General features: G+C 35.9%; 1 pseudogene; it reads left to right on the top strand.

Moving 5' to 3' along the window:
* On the top strand, positions 1–20,423 carry LOC103267477 (annotated as a pseudogene).
* The last annotated feature ends 5,707 nt before the right edge of the window (positions 20,424–26,130 follow it).

Below are 26,130 nucleotides of genomic sequence, written 5' to 3' on the forward strand. Positions count from 1 at the left end.
ATGAATCAAAAAGCAGGTGAGTGTATGCATTGCTCAAGATTATTAAGAGAAAAGCCATGCTTGTTCCTGGCTGTTTTCAGGAGGAGTACTCTCTTTTAACTAGAAAAATAAAAAATTCAAAAGTTATAGTTTAAGAAGCATAGAGGTCAAGTGATGCTTGGGATTCCTATAGTTACTTTGGGAGAGTTGTAAAAACTTGGGCACATATTAGAGGCTATGACTAACAGGACATTATGATTTATATATAAGAAGGTAGTGTATTAGCAATTATGCCAACTCTGTTCCTGCTCTATCAGGAACATGTGTTACAGTAAACTGCTCAGACAAGAGCAACAGGAGGATGAGATCATGAAATGTTCACATAACCAAGCATGTTGACCTTTCCACATCTAAAATATTCTTAACAATTTTTTAAACCTTGACAGCAATGATTAAGAACTCAGTCACAACTTACATTTGCCAATTTAGCAAAACAATTGCCAATTGTGCCTTTGATTGGACATAATTTAACTAAGAAGCCATCTGCAAAATGAAAGTCTTCTAAGTAAGCCAATGAAACAGATTTCAGGACAGCAGGACATTAAAATGTTGGGTTCTACAACATTTGCTTGGCTCATTAGTGGTTCTGAAAAAAATACTAAAACTAAAATGGAATAATGGAAAATTGAATCAAAGAAATTAAGTTATTTAGGGTACATTCAGACAGAAAATAAGCTAATAAATATAGATGACCCTTGGTTTACTCTGGGGTCCCGAAAAAACCATCATAAATTGAAAATATGAGGAGGGACCCCAAAAAACCCTGAATTTACTTACCAAAAAATTGTGTATTTATTCTGACATGTTTAAACTTCAGTCACCTTCAAAGTACTTTTTATTTTATGCAAAACACCAATTGAGATGCTTTTTTCACTGCTCAAATTGGTTTTTGAACCTGTTAATTTTGATATATTTTAGTGCTTTTGCCATTTTTTGTTTCATCTCTTCCACATTCACGTCAGCAAAACATTTTCCTTTAAGGACTATTTTCATTGGGGAAACAACAACAAAACTGCTCGGGACCAGATCGGGTGAATAGAAAGGCTGGGGCACAGGATTCATGTCTTTTGAGGTCAAAAACTGCTGAACCCTCAGTGCATTATGGCAGGTTTTTTGTATAAATCATCCATCATGAATTGGGCAAAAATATTGGAAGAATCTCAAAAAAAAAAAAAAAAAAAAAATTCACTGAAGCCGAACGCAGTCTCTCACAGCAATGCTAGTTGGCACACTGATGTTGATGGCTTCCTAGAACACTTACCTAGTGGGGGATGCCTGTACTACAAGGTGTCCACCCTCCAAAAGCTAATTCCAGGTTTTTTGGGGTCCTCCCTAACATTATAAGTCAAATATGCATTTAATGCCCCCATTATACCCATTATAAAGTCTAAACCTTTTTTTTTTTTTTTTTTTTGCGTTAGAGTCTCACTACGTCGCCCAGACTGGAGTGCAGTGGCGGCTCCCAGCCACCACAGCCTGGACCTGTTGGGCTCCAGTGAACCTTCCACTTCAGCCTTCCAAGTAGCCGGATCTACAGGTGTGCGCTACCACGCCCGGCTGATTTTTGACTTATTGTGGAGATGAGAGCTCACCAAGTTGCCCAGGCGGTCTCGAACCTGCGGGCTCAGGCAATCCACTCACCTCAGCCTCCCAAGGTGCGGGATTAAGGCTGAGCCACCGAACCCAGCTGTAAAGTCTAAATCTTAAGTGGAACCATCTAAAATATAGATGTTCTTTGACTTATAATAGGGTTATGACCTAATAAACCTATCCTAAAGTTCAAAAATTGTAAGCCAAATTGTTATAAATCAGGGGCCATCTGTATATGTGAAATTCAGGATTAATTTTTTTCCAGGAGAAATTTTCAGAACAGTTGGCCTTACGTGCACCTACATTTTTACAGCCATTTAAAAAAAAAAATACGTGAATGCAACATCAAAAATTAAATGAATACAATAGTACAGTGATAAGAGTTTTAATGCCACTCTAGGGTTCATCTACTTATAATGCATCAACTCTTGGTCTTGCCACTTTCTGATTTTGTGACTCTGCACAAATTATATATTTCCTATGACTTAATATCCTCAGCTGTAAAATTTATCTCATAGGATTTTTTAAAAGAATTAAATGAATCAATAGAGAATACAAAATAAAAAGCTTGGTTCATATTAACTGTGATATAGCAGATTTCTATTATTAATCTAATATCTTAAGGAAGCAATTATTAATTGGTGTATTTCCATAGAACCAATCCAAACATCATGTAGTACATATATGACCCGATGAGAAATTGATTCCCACTTACCTTCAAACATTTACCTTCAAAAACTGGAATCCTAGCATTAATTGAAAACGTTGAGATCAGGCTTAGAAATATACAACTAATTCCCAAAGGTCTACAAAATCTCTCAAGATTTGGCTCTGTGTGCAATATGCAATGAATGAAAAAACAAACTAGAATTCATATGAACTCAAAACTATTTCGTCACCCAAGAAATCAACCTCTGTTAGTTAAAATAAATAATGAAGGATACTTTGTCCTTCTATAACACTTCAAGATTTTCCAAGTGTTTTGCCAATCATTATTTATCTTAACTTTTTTTTTTTTTTTTGGTCTGAATCTTTACTTTAGTTGCTCTCAGACAGCCCCAAAGAGCATTTGCTGTCTGGGAAAACTTCTCCGTCTTTCCTATTTAATAGTCCTGCTTTCTGTATAAAATCAGTTAGAGAACATAGGGTCTCAATACAGTTGTTTTTGAAACAAATCCAATTAAAATATACTTTCCTATAAAAATGACTTTTATATTTTCATTTGTGTAGTTGACCTGTTTAAATCACAGTTTTCTACATGGTAACATAATGGCAGATAATTTAAGTATTTCTGTAACATAACAATGAAAATGAATCACTGACCCTTCAAAACATGTTGAGATTGCTTTATGGATATTCCTTTCTCATGCTGTCTTTGTTGCTTGAGATATAAATGCTATGTTAACAATTAGAAAGAACTATCCTTCCATATCTGGTCCATGAAAGTATTTACATAAATTAGAGATAATTTATTTTTGTAGTTTTGCTAGAATTTACAGGTAAAACCATCTCAAGAATTTTTAAGGAGATAGAAATTGCAAACTATTGATTTGATTTATTGTGATTTATTGATTTAACTATAGGTTTATTCAGATCATATATACATTAGTTTTTGATAAGTTGCTTATTGCATCTAAGTTTTCAAATTTCTTACATAAGATTATTTAGGGTATTCTCAGGATGTATTTTGTTGTTTGTGATGTTTTGTGTCTCCATTTTCTATTCTTAATATTTATTTGATTCTTTTTAATTATTGCTTAATTGATTTGCCAGAATTTTTTCTATTTTATTAGTCATTTTAATAACTAGCCTTTTATTTTGTTGTTCTTCTTTCTCATTTCTTATTATTCTCTTTTCTAATATTTATTATTGAATTATATTACTATGTATTATATTAATAATTAATACTATAATACTCTTAAAGTATTATTATTCTTTGAGTTTACATTCTAACCTTAGCACATTAATTTCAAAATGCTTTCCTTTTTAAAACAAATTTAATTAAAGGCCAAAATTTTTTTCTAACGACTACTCCAAATGTATCTCGTAAACTTTGGTATGTGCGTTTTAATTGTTCTACAACCATTTTCATTTTGAACTTTTTCTTACCGTGTGAAATATTGGGAAGTGTTTTATAAAATTTCAAATGTGAGAGTGGTAAATATCTTTTTGTTGTTGTTGTTTCTTTCTAATTTTAATTCACGTTAGACAGAAAATGTGGCCTTCTTGATATTGGCTTTTTTGCATTTGTTGAGATCAAATCTAAAGATGAGTCCATTTGCAATTTTGAAATGTTTTCTATATGTTCTAAAAACACAATGTATATTTTGTTGTTGAATGCAAAGAACTATGTGTACTATCTACAGTTCTAGCATATTAATTTTATTGCTCAATTTTGCTTTGCTTGACCTATAAAAAATTAAGAAGCATATAAAAATCTCGTTCTATGCTTCTGGATTTGTTGATTTCTCAAAATTCTGTCATATTTTATATGATATATTTTGAGGTTATATTGGTGTGTATACACATTTTAAACTGTTATATCCCATTATTTGTACTGTTGTATGTTGATTTATTAATCTCCAATGATCATATTTAAAGTATATTTTTCTTTGTATTAATTTAATTATGCCAGTTCCCAGTAGATTTTTGCCTAGTATTTCATTTTCATTATTTTACTTTTATTCTTCAAATTTGCAGTAGTCCCTTCTAAACAGTGCATAACTGTATCGGGATAAGACTTGAGAATTGTGTACATTTTGATCACCTCTAATCTGAAAGTCTCACCCTTTTAAATAATTGGCTTATTTTATTTACATCTATTGTTTTTACTTATATATTTGGATTGATTTCTACTATTATTGTTTTTCTATTTATTATGCTTCTTCTGTTCTGTTCTTTCCCCTCCTTTTTTGGTTGCATTAAACATATTTGTCTATTCAAGTTTTTCACTTCTCATTTGAAAATTACATATTTTATTTCTACTCCTTTGGCAGTTACTCTCACATTTTAGCATGTATACTTGAATTAACAATGTCTAAAATAACCTACATACACATGTTCCTCTCAAACAGTTAAAAGATCATAAACTATTTTAACTCTAATCCTCCTCCTTTTACATAAGATTGTTGTTTGATAAGTTAATGTCATTTTTAAAAATACTCTCATTGCTGTTATTATTATCATTTTTTACTTACAGTCAATGCCTATTTATATCTACCAACATGTTCAACAATTTATTCCCACACTGGGGCTTTTTGTATCTTATCCATTTATCTCTGACTCCATATCTACCATTCCAAAGTCCACCTATTGATTGTACTTTCAATGAGAAACAGAAAATATGGTAGTGGTAAAAATACCCCCGTCTTTGCCTGAAACCGTCCTTATTTTACTATGACTCATAAATGAAAGCTTGACTGCACATTTTTTCTCATATTGGAAATATATTATTCCACTACTTGTGAACTCTATTTTTGCTACTGAGAAATTTATCATCACTAATTATTTTTCTCAGCTGGGCTCGGTGGCTCAGCCTGTAATCCTGCGCTTTGGGAGCCCGTGGGTTCAAGACCCACCTGGGCAACTTGGCGAGATCTCATCTCCACAATAAATAAAAAATTAGCCGACTGCAAAGCCAAAGAAACCATCAAGAGAGCAGGGAGACAGCCTACAGACTGGGAAAAGTATTTGCCAACTCCAGGTCTGACAAAGGCTTAACATCCTGGATCTACAAGGAACTCAAACGTGCTGAAAAGAAAAAAAACAAACAACCCCATTATAAAATGGGCAAAAGATATGAACAGACACTTCACAAAAGAAGACATCCGAGCAGCCAACAAACACATGAAGAAATGCTCAACCTCACTAATCATCAGGGAGATGCAAATCGAAACCACACTGAGATACCACCTAACTCCAGTCAGAATGGCAATTATCAACAACTCAAAAAATAACAGCTGCTGGAGAGGGTGTGGTGAAAAGGGGACACTTCTACACTGTTGGTGGGAGTGTAAACCAGTGCAACCTCTGTGGAAAGCAGTGTGGCGATCCTAAAAGCTCTAAAAATCGACCTTCCATATGACCCCGCAATCCCCCTACTGGGAATATACCCTGAAGACCTCAAATCACTCTATAAAAAAAAACCTGCACACGTATGTTTATCACAGCGTTGTTCACAATAGCAAGAACCTGGAAACAACCATGCTGCCCATCAAAAGAGGATTGGATTAAAAAAATGTGGTACATATACACGATGGAATACTACGCAGCCATAAAAAAGAACAAAATCATGAATTTCGCAGCAACCTGGATGGAACTAGAGTCTATAATACTGAGTGACCTCTCACAGAAACAAAGATCCGAGTATCACATGTTCTCACTCATATAATGGACCTTGAACATCCAATGTAATACTATAAGAAAATGACTGAGCGAGACCTCATCTCTACAATAAATCAAAAAATTAGCCGGGCGTGGTAGCATGCGCCTGTAGTTTCCAGCTACTTGGAAGGCTGAGGCGGAAGGATGGCCGGAGCCCAGCAGGTCGAGGCTGCGGTGGCCGGGAGCAGCCACTGCACTGTCTGGGCGACAGAGTGAGACTCCAACTCAAAAAAAAATAAAAACAAAATAAAAATGACTGACGGTACTGGGAAACTATGGGGGGGGAGGGGGATGGGATTAATAGTCGCAAATATCTGTCTGGGGATGGGGAAACACTTCTTATCAACAGGGTGCCTGAATGAAACGTAATTGTACACCTAACCCTTAACCGTACCCCACAAAATCATAATAAAAAAAAAAAAAATTAGACAGGCGTGGTAGCGCGTGCCTGTAGCTCCAGCTACTTGGAAGGCTGAGGCGGAAGGATCACCAGAGCCCAGCAGGTGGAGGCTGCGGTGGTCGGGAGCCACCACTGCACTCCAGTCTGGGCGACAGAGTGAGACTCCAACTCAAAAAAATATATATATATATTTTTTTTTCCCTTTTTATGTAGGTAGTTAATCTCTCTCCACCTCTCCCACACTATTCTTATTCTCTAAATAAACATTTCTGGGTGTTTATTTAGTTTTATTTATTGTGTGTGTAAGAATTTGAGTGTTTTTTTTTTATTCTAAGTCATTTTCTGTCATTATACATTTAGGTATGGCCTCTTCTCAATTCTATTTCTTGAGCTTTTTCAGGAGATTTCTGGGTATATATAAGATTTGTCTCTTTAGTGTCATTTAGGCTCTCTTTCATAGTGTCTATTTTTATCTTCTGTCGAATATTTTGCTCAGATCTATCTTCTATTTATCAATTATTTTTTCAAGTATCTATTCACTTTTTAAAATGTCAATGATTACATATTTCTTTCTAGAATTTGCATTTAGTTCTAATTCAAATCTGTACGCCACCTATTTATAGTGACATAGAGATTCGTGTTAGTATTTTTAGTTTCATTATCTTTTTTATTTTTTTATTTTTTTTGAGTCGGAGTTTCACTCTGTCACCCAGACTGGAGTGCAGTGGCCGCTCCCGGCCACCGCAGCCTCGACCTGCTGGGCTCTGGCCATCCTTCCGCCTCAGCCTTCCCAGTAGCCGGAATTACAGGCATGTGCTGCCACGCCCGGCTGATTTATCTTTTTGTTTTTAAATTATTTTAAACAAATGTTTTTTATTCTACAGTAGAAGTCTAAGAACATGGAGCATAATGTCACTCTTCTCCACTGAGTTCTGAACTGCTGAGAAATAAGATATATTAGGGACAAAAATGTCACCTCTTAACACATAAGTTTGGTGGTGAGGACACTAACATATTTTTCTCTTTGATTTTTATTTTTGTTTTTGTTTTTTTAATCAGAGTCTCACTCTGTCGCCCAGGCTGGAGGGTAGTACACACTCACAGTCACTGCGGCTTCAACCTGCTGGGCTCAGGCAATCTTTCCGCCGCAGCCTTCCTGAACTGGAGCTATAGGTGTGCACCACCACACTCAGCTAATTTTTAAATTTATTGTAGAGACAAGGTCTCGCCAAGTTGCCGAGGCTGGTCTCGAACCCCTGAGCTCAGGCAGTACTCTTGCCTCTGCCTCCCAAAGTGCTGGGATTACAGCATGAGCCACCGCACCCAGCTACATATTTCAAAATAAATAGACTTGCTAATATTTTCTCCTGCATGACTGAACAGCTACTGATCTCGTTGCCAGGTTCACCTCTCCCTACAGTGGGAGGATCTGATGTTCAGGATAGAGAATCAAAATGGAGCACATGCTACCTGTAGGCAGGCTAGTGTTCTAAAAGAAAAGGGAGAAGATGGGAAAAGTTATCCTCAGTCAGACAGGGGCTACAGAAGGGCTGGTTGATTACACTAAAGTTCCTCCACATGGAAGGAAACAAGGAAGGAGAAGGCGATAAATATCCCCTCCTTACTCCACAACTGTCTTTTATAGATTAATATTCTAAAAAAAGCTGTTGGGGTTCTAATGTTCCTAATTGTTTTATATAATTCTTCCCATTTATAGTGTATTGTTTGCCTTTTTTGTTATTTTTTTCCACTGAGGAATTTTACACAGCCTTACTTATGAGAAATTTCCATAATTTTTTTTTCCCGGCAACTCAAGATGAAAAAACAAGAGACTTACAAAGAAGGGGAAGACATGAAGCAAAGCTATAAAAGTAAGATATATTATGTATATTAGGGGAAAAAAAAAGATTTTAGGGGTTAGGAAAGAGGTCTCTAAAGAAGCTCTTTAGTGTCAGAGACTTGTTCCAGGTTGCCTTAAGAAAGAAGGCTAGTACAGCTGGAGCCTACAGTAGGTTCTGGCAGTGTTAAGATACAAGGGTGAGAAAACATGAAGTACATGATAATCTGGCAAAACACTTTTAATAGTTAATATCTTGACATATACATCTGTTTCATGATTATAAAATACTGAGCTTTCTGCCTATTTTATTTTTTATTCTTTTACCATGTGTTGTTTCACGTCAGTGAACCTCATCCAATCCCTAGCTTTCACTCAGGGATGAGTGGACATCAGAGATGGTGTGAGTCAGTGTCTCAGGATGAGTAAGGGTCCGTGCTTTGTGAGAACACAGGTGAAATCAGAAAAGAAGTGAGGGTCAAGGATGGAGTAAGTTTGGTGGGGATGTGATTTATGGAATGAGGTCTAAATATGGAGATAAGGCCAACAGTGTAGTCAAATCAATAGATAAAGTGAAGAAAAGAGTGAAGCTCAGTGTTTGGGATAATGTTCAGAGGTGCAGAAGAAATGGTAGAAGAGTTTAAGAATGGGTAAAGGTGCAATAAAAGTCAGGAAGATGGACAGGGTAAGGAAGGGTGAAAATGTGAAATGTGGCAAGTATTAGAGGTAGAATAAGATTACAGGGTGGAGCAAGGGATGAGGAAAAACTAAACAATCTTCATTCCTTAGTATAGGAAATAAACCCAGGTTAAGGTGAGATTTATAAAGAAATTCATAGAAGGGGAGTTATAAGTAGAGTAGATAATAGGAATGAATGAGGTTTCGGGAATTGTCAGAGACTTATAAATGGAATGAGAGATAAGGTAAGTAAGACTCACTAATGATTGATGAAAAAGAATGACCTTGATGTAACCAATTAGTTAGTCCTTCTCTCCTACTAGACTAATTTTATTTATGAAGACCTTCTCTGCCTTATTCATTGCATATCCATTCTACAGAGTATGGTTCTGACACATACCAGGCACTCAATACATATGTGTTAGTAGTCGTGGAATTAAAGTCAAATCAAAATGACCCTTTGGATATTGCTTGTGTGTGATCCTTGTTTCTGCTTTTTAGTGTCTTTGTCTGTGCTCTTTCCATATCAGTCTGGACTCCACAAAAATGACTGCTCTCCTGATTTCAAAGATTGCTAGATAATATTTTAGCATAGGAAATGGACCTTTCTCAATATCAAGTAGCTATAAAGTTTAGATCCTCTTGCCAAAGAAAGCCTCAAGGGACGAAAAATCTGTTTGACACACAGTGACTCCATTTTCTCTCTGTATTGCCCGTGTTCCCTGCTTCTATATCCTAACATAAGAAGACCCTAACACTTAGAGGTGTTTCTAGTAAAAAGACAGATGGTTCTGATAAAAGCTTGGCTCCATTGGCTATGAGGTTGAAAAGATGAAATAATTTTTCAAAGAGGTATTAAATTAGGATGCTCACAGATTTTTCTTCTTGAGAACCTAATTCTGGTCCTTATTTTCTCTCTTCCACAAATGTTTTGGGTGGAAAATTTTCAATAATATGAATTAGAAGAGTCCTGCCACAGATTCCTTAGCTGCCTAAAGTGATGAGGGTATCAGAGTACAGACTTCCTCCACTGAATGGTCCTGGGACTCCTCCAGAACTAAGAGATCCATTTCATTGGCCTTCTTAAGAAGTTCACTTCAGTTGCAGCAGAAGGAATTGTCATCTTTAGAATCAGAAGAATAGCCTAGTGATTCAGCACATAAGATTTTATATCATTTGTAGATATTGAGTAATTGATTAGTACCCAGAGGCAGAGCCTCTCCCAAAACTTTGACATTTGAGCTAAGATGCTCGCAGTGTCTCCTGAGAGACACTATCTTCGAATGAAATTGTATCTCTACACTAGAGATTTCCTAGTCCCCAATTCAGTGGAGGATATAAACTTCTGTGTCCTGACTCCCTCGGCACTTCTAACCCATGCCCTAGACATTAAATAGTATTCCACTGGCTCAATCATCTATAGTGTTTTACAATAAGGTAAAAATTTGGAGACTAAGAGAGTATAGGTACTACAGGCCCTTAAAAATGGGCACATGCAGATCAGGCTCAGGCAGGTCAGGAGTTGTTTCCTTATAGCGGCATCTCATAAATAGGACCTCTGTTGATTTCACTGGATGAAAGTTACTGTCACTCGTACTTTTATAAGTTGAAGCCTCAATGTTCCAAATATTACCCCTGTTGTGACTCTTGCTAAGTCCTCCAAAACCAAAATATAGTGAACCTTATTTCACTGCAACTAACTCCAAAAAGCATCCCAAAATTCTTTTAAAGTGTCGGGTGTTCTTTTTTAAAGTGCCAATCTATAACGTACAAACCCCTATGTAGGCATTACCATGCTCTGAACTGAGAATTATACAAAGACACATATTTTTCTTAAGACAAAAATTGGCTAATAAATTGGAAAGTTTGAAGAGAGAAGTCTTGAAGTTGTAATTTGACCAGTGGAATTATCAGAAGAAATTAGTTCTGAGAACTAAAGCGGTATGAGGTGAAGCAGAAAAACACAAAATGTACTGGGGAAAGAATGATTGGCGCATTTGAACTGAGGTCAAGAGTATAAGCCAGGAAAACTGAAAATCAATTCATACGACTAAGAACAATTTTTGAAGACTTAAATATCCTTTTCTTATCATTGGACCTTAATACTATGAAGAGTGATTAATGAATGTTGAACAGCAGAACGACATGATTAAGCCACCTTTATAGAAAAATAAACGCAGAAGTAGAGCACATAAAGCAGAAGAGTCTTGGAACAGGAGGTCAGCAGAAGGCCCATGTAATCATGAAGCCAAATGTGACTTGGGAGACACAAGATTTCACACAATGTGGAAAATATGAGACACAGAACAAGAGGAATAAACACAAAATGAACATGTTTTTGGACCTTGAAACTAGGCGAATAGCATTTTCATTCATATAAATGGGAAGATACTAACAGAAACTAGTTTGGGGTGGAATGTTGATGAATTCACCATTGTAAATGTGAAAAATTGAGGACACAACTCAACTTGTATTCTGACTTATTCCAACAGGCACATTAAAATGCAAGTCTAGAATGCTCACCACCACCAACCACCCTCTATCAAGACCGCTCCCCTTCTGAGTAAACATGCTCCTACCTCACTAGGTCTCCACTCACATATCATCTTCACCAAAAAGACTTCATTGCTTTCTCACACAGAAGTTGATTCTTTTCCCTGTACTTTCATGTGTTTTTACTCCAATGTAGAACTTAACACAGAGTATTGAATTTACCTGTGTGTTTAATTTATCTCCCCTCTGATTCTTAAGAATCAGATGATTCTTCCTCAAGGAAGAAATGGTGCTTTTTTCAAAGAATCTCATAAAATATTTGTCACATCATAGAAACTTATTTAAAGATTATGGTGGTGATGGGTTTTTAGAAATAGTGATGGTGGTCATGGTGAGTTGGAAAAGAAGAGTCAAAAAAAATAGGGGAAATTACCTTAATAGAGGTGATTATTAAAATTGTATGAAATGAATGAAATATTTACAGGGGAGAATGAAAGTCAGGCAAATACAAGTGGAGTTTTGGATCACAATTACGTTAGATAAGACTAAACTCTACTCAACAATGCATAGTCCATTCCTTCTTCTTCCTTTGCCTAACAAACTTGCAAGCCTAATTTCTCTTTCTCATGTGCAGTCTTATCAGTTGGATGGCTGACATATCAATTTTAGATTTAATATACTTGATATTATATATGAGAGCAGGAAAGAGACCCTTATAAGGAAAATAATTCAATAATAATGTGTTAAAAAATTAAACAGAATATGTAAAATATGTGCTCATAAGATGTTGTTACTAATTAGTAGGATTGGCAAGATTTTCCTACAAAATATGTGTCTTTTGAAATACATATTGAGTAGATCTATTGTTTTCATACTAAAGATTTCAAAATTTTAATTATTGTTATCTTCTCTGTACCTGCAGAATAATTAAAAACATTTTAGGGATCAGAGTTTTGAAAAGGTTGAAAAATACTGACTAGATGATAAGTCTGCGAAGGCCAGGAACTTATATCTTTCTTCCTTACCATTTCATCCCATGCCTAGAACACTGAGATAGTGTTACACAGTGATACGTAGCAGGAAGTGCTGTATAATACCTTTTTGGCTGAATAAGTGAATATGTTTCAGGATGTTAATTTATTGGTATAGTTTGCTTTTAATCTTCTTTCATAAATGTAATAATGGTTTAATTATCTCTTACATTTATCTCTTTAGCCAAAGCATTCTTTTTTATGTTATCACGGGTAAAGATTCATCATCATAAAATCCCAGAAATAACTAGTATGCAACCTGGTTTCATTTTTATTAGAGTTCAGGCTCACTAAATAAAAGGGAAAGATATGATGAATTTTAACTCTGAATAATACATCAGGCTGTAACAGGATTTAAAATCATAATTGGAGGAAGGCATGAAAGAATAATGTGCTCTCTAATACCCAGTATTTATTTTTAAAACTTTGGTTTAGTATTTCCTCAGAAGCTTCAGTTATTCTAATGAGTCCCAATGCTTATTCCCAACCCACTTGCATACACCAGAGAAGCATAATTCCTTAAAAAAAAAGACAAAGAAAAGAGAAATGAGTCCCACAAGATAAGCCTGAAGGAGATGAATACCACATGGATTTATTAAAAGTTTTTTGTTTTCTTTGGAAACTTTTGAGGGCTTATCTCTAAATGATGTAAGATACAGATTCATTTTCTATCTCAAATTCCAAGGGAATTTTATCTCAAAGGAATCAAAGTCAGACTGTAGAAAATTGCTAATACTCAAATGAAATGAGTCTGAGAACTACTCTATTTCCTAGTCCCTAATGAGAAATCTTTTGAATTTTTTAATTTTTATTATTTATTTTATTTTTTATTTTTTACTGAATTTTTCCTCCATCTCTAGCCTTTATGCTAAGAGAAGCATCAGTTAAGATGGGTTGAGAGCTAGGAAGGTGGGATAAGTCTATCTCCAAGAGGCTTTATTCGTGGTGAACAAAATTTCAAGGCTTGTCCCTCCAATTTTCAGACCAAAAGGTTTTTTGCCGATACATCAAAAATAGGGAGAGACACACGATTACTTAGATTGAGAGACTAAAAGTTAAAGTGAATGACAGCTTACTATTTTTTATTGAGAAATATAGCTGCTATGCTACAGAATCTCATACTATAATTGGCAGCAATAATATGACTCAGAAATAAAATGACTTGTCAAGTCCTCATAGTTAATAAGGGGTGCAGTGGGACTTTGGGTTCAGAACATTCAGAACCCCTTCCTTTACATAAAATGCCCTTCTCCCACCACTTCCTGGTTTCCTCACCCTTGTTCCAATTCTCTATTGTCATTGACTTGAAAATGAGATTAGAATGTTAAGTTTTAGACTGAATAGGCATTAAGCACTAATGCTCCTCTGAAATAAAGTACCAGTGTACTATCACACACAGACACACACAAAAACCCAGTAATAACACAGTGAAAGTTGTACATTAGGACTGTGAATATAGTTTATAGTACACTGACTTATATTGGGCTTTGAACTCATTTTATGTCTTGGAGCACAATATTTATGCCTGAAGTGGTTCTTGAAATATGTAAGAGCTAAGTATCTTATTTATGGTATAGTTTCTATGAAATCTTTGAATTTTATTTTTATGAATAATAAAATATAATAAATTATCTCACAAAATAGAAGATCATTTTGGGGACTTAATTACATTGTGCATTGTTAGAAAAATACTGAAGGGTGTGTGTGTGTGTGTGTGTGTGTGTGTGTGTTGGAAAGAAAGAGAGAGAGAGTCATTCAGAGGTAACTCAAACTCGTTAAATAAAATCTTAAATTGTACAAGATGAATTTAATATAAACATTATTTATTAACTAGAACCAGTAATTTGGACACATTCACTGTGAATCAATATCAAACAAACACTTAAAATAATATGAGTACAGTAACTTAGGAAAACTAAGCATCACTTTAGGAAAAATATCCGAAATGAAATTTTATTTAGTTATACTATTAGCAGGTGAATGGAACCCAAGTTGGGCTGAGATGTAGTCCTAGATGCTGGCTCATTCCTCTGCCTCTTTTCCTTTCCTAATTCCTTTAAAAGCCTTTCTTTGACTACATCATCAATTCTCTTGCTCCGTATCTATATGCTGTTTGTATTTGACATAACTGAATCGGAGTGCCCCTCTAAGTTTTCTAGTCATTCACTTCAGCTGTTAAGCATTTTAACTCTATGGCCACAAAGCCTCTGACCACAGCTGGGTCTCCCTTCTAATCCACTGTCAGACTCAGCATCTACTGTGGGTTATTTTAAACCTTCCCTTCATTCCTGAGGTTCTATCCTTCATCTCTGTTATCCCTACAGGCAGATGGCAATCTACTATTTAATGGAGGAAGACAATCAGCAGGTGTTGAAAGAATAAGAATAATGTCCCCTTCCTGCCCAAGAATATATCCAGTCTCATAGCTCTAATTTACCCTGCCTCCAGGATATGTTACTCAGTCAATTATTTCTTCTCATTTCCTGATTCAGACTCTCCCTTCTCTTCAGGCTTTCTTCTAGGCTTTTAAACCTGGTCAACTACAGCCACTCAAAATATTTTCATCTAGTTTCAGTCCTTGTTTCCCCCTTAGCATTTTCCCATATCTTTCTTTTTTTTACTGTTTCCTTCTTTTGTTGTTGTTTTTTAATAGATGTTATTTTTTTAGTGCCATTATAGGTTCACAACAGTGGAACGTATACCTTCAAATATCACACACTAGTGTGGTATGGTACATATGTTACAAAGATGAGCCAAGATTGACACATCAGGCCAGGTTGGGTAGCTCAGCCTGTAATCCCAGCACTTTGGGAGGCCAGAGTGAGTGGATTGCTTGACCCCCAGGGTTCGAGACCAGCCTGAGCAACTTGGTGAGACCTCGTCTCCGAAATTAAAAAAAAAAATTAGCCGAGCATGGTAGCGCGTGCCTGTCGTTCCGGCTACTTTGAAAGACTGAGGTGGAAGGATCACCAGAGCCCAGCAGGTCGGCGCCGGGGTGGCCGAGAACGTGCCACTGCTCTCCAGTCTGGCAACAGAGTGAGACTCCAACTCACAAAAAAAAAAAAAAAAAAAAAAAAAAAATATTGGCACCACATTATCACCCATCGTTGCTTTATGGTTACTCTTGATGTGGTAATTCAATAAGTTTGGACAAATGTATAATAATGTGTACCCACCATTATAGTATCATACAGAATAGTTTCACTGCCCTAAAAATCTCTTGTGTTCAACCTGTTCATCACTCCTTCCCTCAAACCCTGGAAACCACTGATATTTTTACTATCTCCATGCTTTTGTCTTTTCCAGTTTATCATATATTTAGGATCTTACAGTATGTATTCTTTTCTAATTGACTTATTCAATTTAGTAATATGCATTTAAAGTTCCTCCATGTCTGTTTGTGACATGATAGCCCATTTCTTTTGATTGCTGAATAATATTACATCACATGGATGTACCATAGTTTATTTACTCAGTTACCTATTGAAGGACATCTTAGTTTATTTCCAAGTTTTAACGCTTTTGAATAAACCCGTGTTAAACATCTGAGTGTGGGTTTTTGTATGGACATAAAGTTTCAATACATTTGAGTAAATACTAAGGAGTGCAATCGTTGTATCATGGTAAGAATATGCTTAATTTTATACATAATAGTACACCTCTATGACATTGGTCTGGGCAGTAAGTTTTTTAATATAACCCTAAAAACACAGACAACAAAAGCAAAAATGGACAAATAAGATTACTTCAAACTGAAAACCTGTACAGCAAAAGGAATAATAAAGTGAAGAGACAACCTATGGAATGGGAAAAAATATTTGTAAGTCATATATCTGATAAGGGGATAAGATACAAAATATATAAGGAACTCAAACAACTCAAATGTAATAAAACAAATAACTCAATTAAAAAATGAGTAAAGGACTTGCAAAGACATTATTTCCAAAGAAGATATGCAAATAGGAATCAGGTATATTTTTTTTAATGCTCAGCATTAGTAACAATCAGGGAAATGCAAATTAAAACCACAGTGAGACATCTGTTTGCCTGGCCCAGAAAATGGTTGATAAATGTTAAAATTCACAAGATGGTGAATATAAAATGTTTCCCTGTAGAACTATGCTATATAAGTTTTAATTTTAGCTAGATATGTATAATTTAAGAATTATATCTTCGTGGTCAGTTACCTATTTTATCATTGTGTAGTCAACATTACTATCCCTGATAATGTTTCCATGTAAAAAACTACCTTGCCTAAAATTAATATAGTTATTTCAAATTTCTTTTGGTTGTTATTTTCCTGATATCTGTTTTCTATCATTTTATTTTCAACTTCTCCATATCTTTATAAGGTGAGCCTTTTATAAACATCATGTATACATTTTTAAAATTATTGCCTGAAATGATAATAATCTCCATCTTTTGAAGTGTGTCTAGCCCAATTAAATGTATGAGGGTTATTGATATAAATTATTTTTTCATCATTTAAAATTTTGCTCTTCATTCTCTCTCTCTTGCCTTTTTAAAATTTAATTTCCTGTGCTTCTTTTTCGTTCTTTTATTCTAACTCTTCAGAGGTGGGATAACTACTTCCTATTCATCCTCTTTTTAGTAGTTACTCATGTGATTTTACCATGCACACTTAAAACCCAAATTTAATTTCTTTAACCCCATCTTGAAAAATCCAAGAAACTAAAGTACAAATTTTGACACCACTCTAATAAAAATATTGGCATCAAACAGTATTTTAGTTCTAACTACAATAAATAAATATACATATCTTACTTTATTAGTAGAAGGAATATATTAAATAGCTAATGGTTCTTTACATTTAATTACATATTTGCCAGTTTTCTTGCTCATAGTTCAGATTGATCTTTTTTATTACTTTTATTCTTCCTGTAGGTCATTCTTTAGAAATCCTTTTAGTGTAAATTTGTAGTGAAAACTGGATTGTTTTTTGTTTATCCAAAAATGTCAATGTTTTATCCTTGTTTGTGGAAGATAGTTGTGCAAGTTACACAGTTTGGGATTTTGACATTTATTTTCTTACAGCACCTTGAAAATATTATATCAAGGTCATTAGTGACATTGGTGACACTGCAAAGTCCATCTATTTTTGGTCATCATCTTATTCTTCTCTTAAGGATAACTGACACTGTTAATCATTTCCTTCTTCAAATACTTTCTTCCCTTTTTTTGCAGGACCCTTCAGGCTTTCTTGAGTTCCCACCTCATTCTCAATCTTTTATGCTGGCTCATTCTCTTCTCCCAATGTCCTGGGACTCAACTTCTGAATTTCTTTATTATGGACAGAACTTTGATGACCTCCTTTAGGGTTAAGACCTTAAAATCATTTGCATGTTAATGACTCCCAGATTTATATCTCTAGCCTAACCATCCCTCTGAGTTTTGTACTATAATATTTAACTCTCTTGTCAAGATTTCTGCAATTCTATCACCAACTCTTTATGCTCTAGGCTGAAATTTTGGTCTTGCCTCCCAAATCTGCTCCCAAATATTTTCCAATTAAATTAATGAAAAATTTTCTTTTCAGTTAAACAAGCCAAAAACCTCAGAGTCAACATTGGTCCCTCCTTTCTCTTTTATACCAAATTCAATTAATAGCAAATCTTGTTACTTCTACCATCAAAAACTATCCATGCACAACTGTTTCTTACCACCTCCATTGCAATTCTAATCTAATCTCTCATTATCTCTTACCTGCATTATCACAACAGCCTCAAAATAGTTCTCTCTGCTTTCCACCTTTGCCACACTACATACTAGCCAGAATGATCCTGTTATAATGCAAGTCATATTATGTCACTCCTATGTCCAAAACTCTCTCATGACTCCCCATCTCACTTGGTAAAAGCTTAAAATCACTCCACTTAATTTTTGTTGTTCCTTATCTACTTCTCTTCCCTTACTCTGTTCCAGTCTTCTTGAAGTTGCTTTAACTGCTCAGTCACCACCTTCATACCTTAGGATCATTGCACCTACTGATTCTTCTTTCTAGAATGTTCTTCCCTCCGCTGTTTATGTGGCTTATTTCCTCACCAACTTCAAGTTTTTCTTCAACAAACAACTTAGCAAGGTCTTCCCTTAATACGCAATTTAAAGATGTATCCCTAATACCCAATTTAAAGATGTAACCCTAACATTTTCAATATCATTCCATGTAATTGATTTATTGTATTCATCGTAGCCACATGAGAACAGGGATTTGGGCTTATTTCCTGGTATATTTATGGTGCCTAGAACACTGTGGAGGAGTGATACTAAATATTGGTTACATAAATATATGTATGAGTAAATTATTTCGTTTTCTCTGGTTTATCACTGTTGTTAGAGGTCTTTGCCACTCTGTAATTCTTTTCAGGGTGACCCATCCCTTTATCAGTTTTAGATTGTCTTAGTCTTCACTGTTATATAGTTTCAATAATGTGTATGGGAGTGGGCGTCTTTTTATTTGCTCTGCTTTATATATGTTGTGCTTTCTATATTTCTGCCCTCTCCTCATTTCTACTGAATTCTGATTAGACATTTAGGAGACCTGCTCATTCTGTGTTCCACAATTTGTAGCCTCTTTTATAATTTTTAAATCTCCTAGTGTCTCTGTGTTGTCTTCAAAGTAATTTTTCTCAGTCTTTCTTCTAATTTGTGTCTATTTTATTTCAGAGAATATATTCCCAAAAGCTCTATTTTGAATTTTTATAGTCTCTGTTTCTTATTAATCTCCATGGCTCTATTTGATCATTCTTTAAATCATTTCATTTTGCATCATTTATCATTATATGTCTAATAGTTCAAATATTTCAAATCCATGAAAGTCTAAAATTTTTATTCTTTCTGATGACTCTCAGAGGTTGTTCTTTTTTCCCATTGTGAATCTGGTGATCTTTAATTATGAAGTTATATTTAATTTATCTTTTTTATACACAAAGACAGGATCTCACTATGTTGTCTGGTCTAGTCTCAAACTTTTGGGCTCAAGTAGTCCTCTCACTTCAGCTTCCCAAAGTACTGAGATTACAAGCATGAGCCACCATGCCCAGCCTACTTAGTTCATCTTAAGCTTTGGACCTAGATTTAATTTAATTTAATTTAATTTAATTTTTTTGAGTTGGAGTCTCACTTTGTTTCCCAGGCTGGAGTGCAGTGGCACACTCACGGCCACTGCAGTCTCGATCCAGCCTTCCAAGTAGCTGGAACTACAGGTATGTGCCACCACACCCTGCTAATTTTTTTATTTATCATAGAGATGAGCTCTCACCAAGTTACCCATGTCATGAACCCATGAGCTCAGGTAGTCCTCTCATCTTGGCCTCCCAAAGTGCTGGAATTATAGCCATGAGCCACTGTGCTCGGCCTAGGTTTAATTTTAAAGATTCAGATTTAAGCACCTGATTTTGTTTCTGGTATTAATAGTTGACATAATCCTCTGCTCTCATGTGAGCCCCTAGATCCATACTCACAAATTATTACTTCAATTTCAATAATTTATTTTTTTAAAGTTTGCTGTAAGACAATGGATGGGCCCTCTGGGAAGCTGTGGCGCGAGGGTCCTCCAGAACATCATTCCTGCATTCACCTGTGCTACCAAGACTATGGGCAAGGTCATCCCCATGCTGAATGGAAAACTCACAGGCATGGCCTTCTGTGTCCCCACCCCCAGTATATTTGTAGTGGACCTGACCTGCCATCTGGAGAAACCCACCAAATATGATGACATTAAGAAAGTGGTGAAGCAGGCATCCAAGGACCCCCTCAAGGGCATCCTGGGGTAGTCAAACACCAGGCTTTGTCCTCCAACTTTAACAGTGACACCCACTGTTCCACCTTCAATGCTGGAACTGGCATTGCCTTCAATGACCATTTTGTCAAGCTCATTTCCTGGTATGACAATGAATTTGGCTACAGCAACAGAATGGTAGACTCCTTGGTCCCCGTGGCCTCCAAGAAGTAAGAGCCCTAGACCTCCATACCTAGTGAGAACATGAGAGGAAGAGAGAGGCCCTCAGTTCTAGAGAGTCCCTGTCACACTCAGTTGTCAACCACACTGAGTATTTCCCCTCCTCAGAGTGTCCATGCCAGACACCCTGAAAAAATACATTTTATACATATCCACATATGGGCCCCATCTCATCATGTACCATCAATAAAGTCCCCTGTACTAAAAAAAAGTTTGCCTAGCCGGGCTCGGTGGCTCAGCCTGTAATCCCGCGCCTTTGGGAAGCTGAGGTGAGTGGATTGCCTGAACCCGCGGGTTCGAGACCCGCCTGGGCAGCGAGACCTCATCTTTACAATAAATCAAAAAATCAGTCGGGCGTGGTAGTGCATGCCTGTAATTCCGGCTACTTGGAAGGCTGAGGCGGAAGGATGGCCGGAGCCCAACAGGTCGAGGCTGCGGTGGCCGGAAACGGCCACTGCACTCCAGTCTGGGCGACAGAGTGAGACTCCAACCCAAAAAAAAAAAAAAAAAAAGTTTGCCTAACTTTCTTCTTTTCTTTATTTCTTTCTTCTTTTCTCCTTCTCTCCTCTTCTCTTCTCTTCTCCCCTCCCTTTCTCCTTTCTTCTTTTTTGTTCTCCTTGGCAAGTCTCCATATATCCTATGTGCAAAACAATTCTATAAATATTATGTTTTATATGTGATCTAGTAATTTTATAGCAGAACCCACAAGAGTATCTATTTCATCAGTAAGTGAGAATTAATGCTTCCTATTTATTATCTTTGTATTTACAGAAAATGTTCACTATTTATCTTTTTTAAACAGGTTTTTTCTTGTAATTTCTTCTGTCTTCACCCTGATAATAGATAAATATTCAAATATATTACCCAGCACCATTGAACAAGACCTCAATGAATTTGGCAGCACCCCCACAACAGTCTCTGCAGACAAAATAAGTATGAGTAGAAAGCAATCAGGGTATCCTGCAGCCTCCTACATCAAGGTGGCTCCCCTCCAGACACATTGCCTGCTCTGAGCTCAAGGAGTGTGAAAGGACCCCCAAATGTCTGAATGCACAGCACAAACCCACAGCCCTCAGGCAAGCCAGCCAACAGAAACACTAAGCAGGATTTCTACAAGGCTGATCCCACAGCCCAGAGAGAGAGAGAGAGAGAGAGAGCAAATTACCAATACCCTCAGAAGACAGGAAATTAGCACATGAACTCTGGCAACACAAAAGTCAGAGTCACTGCCCTCATACAATCATGCCAGCTCCCAACTAATGAGTCATATAAAGAACAAATTGTCCACAACGACAGATGTAGAATTCAGAATAAACAGAGTAAAGAAACTTATTGAGATCCAAGAGGAAGTACACTCTCAGATCAGAAAGGCAAAGTGGAAACTAAACTCTCAGATCAAGAAGTAACATGGTGATTCAAAGAAAGAACCACACTGAACTCTTAGAAATGAAGAACTTGCTACAAGAATTTTAAAACAGCCACAAACCTTGAAAACAGAATTGACCAAGCATAGAAAAGAATTTCAAAGTGTGAAAATCAATCCCTAGAAGGAACTCAATCAGATAAAAATAAAGAAGAATGAATTTCAAAAAATGAAGAAAACCTTTGATAGGTATGGGATTATATAAAGAGCCAAATTTATGTCTGATTGGCGTTTCTGAGAGAGAAGGAGAAAATGGTAGCCTTCTGGAGACAATAATTGCAGACATAATTAATGAAAACTTCACCCATTTGGCTAGAGAGGTTGACATACAGATACAAGAAAGAAGAGAAGTTCTGCACAATACTTTGAGATGACCATCCCCAAGGCACATAGTTATTAGATCATCCAAGATCAGCATAAAAGAAAAAAATCTTAAAGGCAACTATAAAGAAGGGATAGAACACTTACCAAGGAGATCCATCAGAATAACAGTAGGCCTATTGACAGAAATTATACAAACCAGAAGAGATTGGGGGCCTATAAATGCCAGCCAAAAACTTATTGCCCGCCCCAAGTTAAGTTTTATAGATGAAGATGAAATAAAGTCCTTCCCAGACAAGCAAGTACTAATAAGATTCCTCACCTATAGACTGGCCTTGCAAGAGATGCTTAAGTGAGTTCTGAACATGGAAATAAAAGAAAAATGCTACCTAACACAAAAGCACAGGCACACAACTTATAGACCACATAAATCACCCACAAAACTGAGACCACTAAGCAACCTTCAACACTATGACACATATAATATAGACAGATATAATAACCCTGAATGTCAATGGTGTCAAAGTTCCACTTAAAAGACATAGAGTGGCAAACTACATTAAAAAAACAAGACCTATCCTACTACTGTCTCCAGGAAAAACAGATTCAGATTGACAAATGAATGTGAAAATAATTTATAATACAAAGTGATACATGCTGCAGTAGAAGAAAATATCAGTGAGATGGAAGCCAAAGAAGAGGACCCTCACTCTGTCATGGAAATTTAAAAAATGTACCCAGAAAGATAAGACCACTACTAATAAAATAGAAGTGAGTTCAGATCAGATAAAAAGTATGGATCATAGGTTAAAATTACCCCAACCACAAAGAAAATGTTCAGGGGTATGACAGATGATATTTCACTCTACTGTTTAATCCACAAGTACCAACTGGCACTGAGAATTCTATCACACATTAAAATTTTAAAAGAATTTCCATTCAAACATTTTTTTAATAAGCTGGAATCTTCAATGCATTGATGTACATTCCTAAATCGAGCTTTCTTTGGAAACTAGAGAGGTGGTCAGAAACTTAGGAACAAAGTAAATGCTTTAATATGTATATACTTTATATATATTTCTGATATCCATACATTTTATACATATCCACATATATAGATTATATGTACGGATACCAGAAAATTCTTACCTGAATGAAAAATATATATATTATTTGAATCACTGCTCTGCAGACTTTCCTAGTTTGAAATCTTCAATCCAAAGATTCAATTTAAAGTTCTGTCAAAGTGATGGTAACCTTTTCACATTTCCTAATCCCAGTGTCATTGGTGAGAAAGTCCTTGCCCTCAGTCCTTATTATCTAATTGTCCCCCTCTAGTTTTAGTCTCTTATGTTTCTTTTTATTTAATCACTCCTAGAAAAAACTACCCCAAACCTCATTTTACCACATTTATAAATTCAATCATTTATTTTAAATTCACAGTAAATTCTCAATATTGTGACCTACTTATGAAAATTGAAAACCCCTGATGATTACATCATGATTATATATATATGCAAAGAGCAAAGGCTACTACTTACCCACTCTTCACTTCTCTTAACTGAGTTCATTTTGTTTTATTCTGATTTTCAGGAATAATGCTTTTCTAAGATAAAACATAAAATGCCCTGACCCAATATTCTGGGACTCAAGATAAAGTTACTAATTGCTGAATCAACTCTGTAATTGAATTACAACTGTGATACTTGGTTCTGATTCAATCGTTATGTTTAATAACAGTTCTAGTCTCTATCTCTAATATTTCTATATTGATATATTCCCAAATTATTTTTATCACAATTATCAACAACTATTTCTTCAGCATTTCTTTTAGGAAAGACTATACCAATAAATGTTAAAGGGTTAAGAAATTGGGCCAGGTGCAGTGGCTCTAGCCTGTAATCCCAGCACTTTGGGAGGCCAAGATGAGAGGATTACCTGAGCCCGAGGGTTCAGCCTGGGCAACTTGGTGAGACCTCATCTCTACAATAAATCTCACACACACACACACACACACACACACACACACACACACACACACACACACACACACTAGCTAGGCATGGTGGCATGTGTCTGTAGTTCTGGCTGCTGGGAAGGCTGAAGCAGAAAGATCACCTGAGCCCAGCAGGTCAATGCTGAGGTGGCAGTGAGCGTGCCACTGCAGTCCATCCTGGGCAACAAGGGTGCAACAGTCTGCACTCCAGCCTGGCCAACTCAAAAAAAAAAAAGAAATTAAAAGTATGAAATATGGAATGAGAAGTATACCCTGTTTATTACATCATTAACCTAGGCATAATGATATACAACATACTACAAATTTATGTTATGGAATTGTACTTGTGCTTCCTCCTATAGACACTTGGGAGTAATGTCTAAATTTATCATTTGGTGTGGTAAAGATAAAGATAAACATCTCTTCACTGCTATGATTTGAATTTCTCTAGTTTTTTTTTTTTCTAAGTGTTACTCTACCTTTGCTAGTCCTCTTCTGTGTGAATCATCCACAATAGAAAGCTGTTCCCATATACTGGAGTCTTCTTCTCAATCTTATTCATGAATTAGTTTACTGCTCAGCTTGGTAAAGCTCCAATTAGTGTTTTGTAACCTTATTTTATTGTAAAATTTAGCTTAAATGTGCATATAAAAGTGTACAAATTATATTCACTTCCACCTACTATAAAAACCACACCTGTAACCACCATGTTGATCTTTAAGTAGAATATGGCCAGCACCCAAGAGCCTTCTACGTTGCTTTTCTGGATTGTAGCGCCATTCTTCTATTTTCCATCCTGATTCACCATAGTCACTCTCTGGCTTTTCTTTATAGCTTCATCACTAAGTAGGATCACCTGAATTCAACCCAGAAAAAAAATTAAGAGAATTTGCAAAAGGCACAATATGGCCATGAAATCATGTTCCTCATGTCTGGAATGCCACAATGCCCTGCAGGAAAAACTGGGAAATGTGTGTTCTTAAAGAAGAGTGAACAGCAGCAATATCTACCGCACTGAAGTAATTATATTAATGCCCACCAAATATCATTCATATGGGAGTAAATAAGATATTGAATGTAAGAACTTACTTCTGACACTGGACTTAGTGAGCACTAATAATAATTATTATTATTATAAGCCACACAATGTGTTTTCCTTTGTTATATAGGCTATTATAAAATGAGAATATATACACACATTCTAAATTAGGTAACTGAGCTGTCAAATATGAAATATGAAAGATGTTTCTGGACATTTTTCTTATTTGGCTATTTGTGTTTTATTTGTGCTCTGAGGCACTTTTTAACTCACTAAAAGCACTGTTCATGTTTCATTGAACAAGCAAATAAAGAATAAATCATATTACAAATAAATAAGTTCAAAACATCCTGTCAAAAAGTGAGCAAAGGACATGAATGAACACTTCTCAAAAGAAGATATACATGAAAAAATGCTCAGCCTCACTAATCATCAATGAAATGTATATCAAAACCACAATGAGATACCACTTAGCCCCAGTAAGAAAGGCCCTCATCAATAAATCAAAAAACAATAGATGCTGGTGAGGGTGTGGAGAAAAGAGAATGCTCATATACTGTTGGTGGGAGTGCAGTCTAGTTCAACCTCTATGGAAAGCAGTGTGGCTATTCCTAAAAGAACTAAAAATCGACCTTCCATATGATCCAGTAATACCTCTCCTGGTAGTTTATTTGGAGGAACATAAATCATTCTCCAAAAAAAAAAGACACCTGCACATGCATGTTTACAGACATAAATCATTCTACAAAAAAGACAGCTGCACGAGCATGTTTACAGCTGCACTGTTCACAGTAGCAAAGACAAGGAACCAACCCCAATGCTCACCAAAAAAATGGATTGGATAAAGAAAATATTGAACATATACACAATAGAGTATTACACAGCCATAAAGAAGAACAAAATCATGGACTTTGCAGCAAAC

Source organism: Carlito syrichta, unplaced genomic scaffold (assembly GCF_000164805.1).
Source record: "Carlito syrichta isolate Samal-C Ts95f unplaced genomic scaffold, Tarsius_syrichta-2.0.1 Scaffold308144, whole genome shotgun sequence".
Lineage (NCBI taxonomy): Eukaryota > Metazoa > Chordata > Mammalia > Primates > Tarsiidae > Carlito > Carlito syrichta.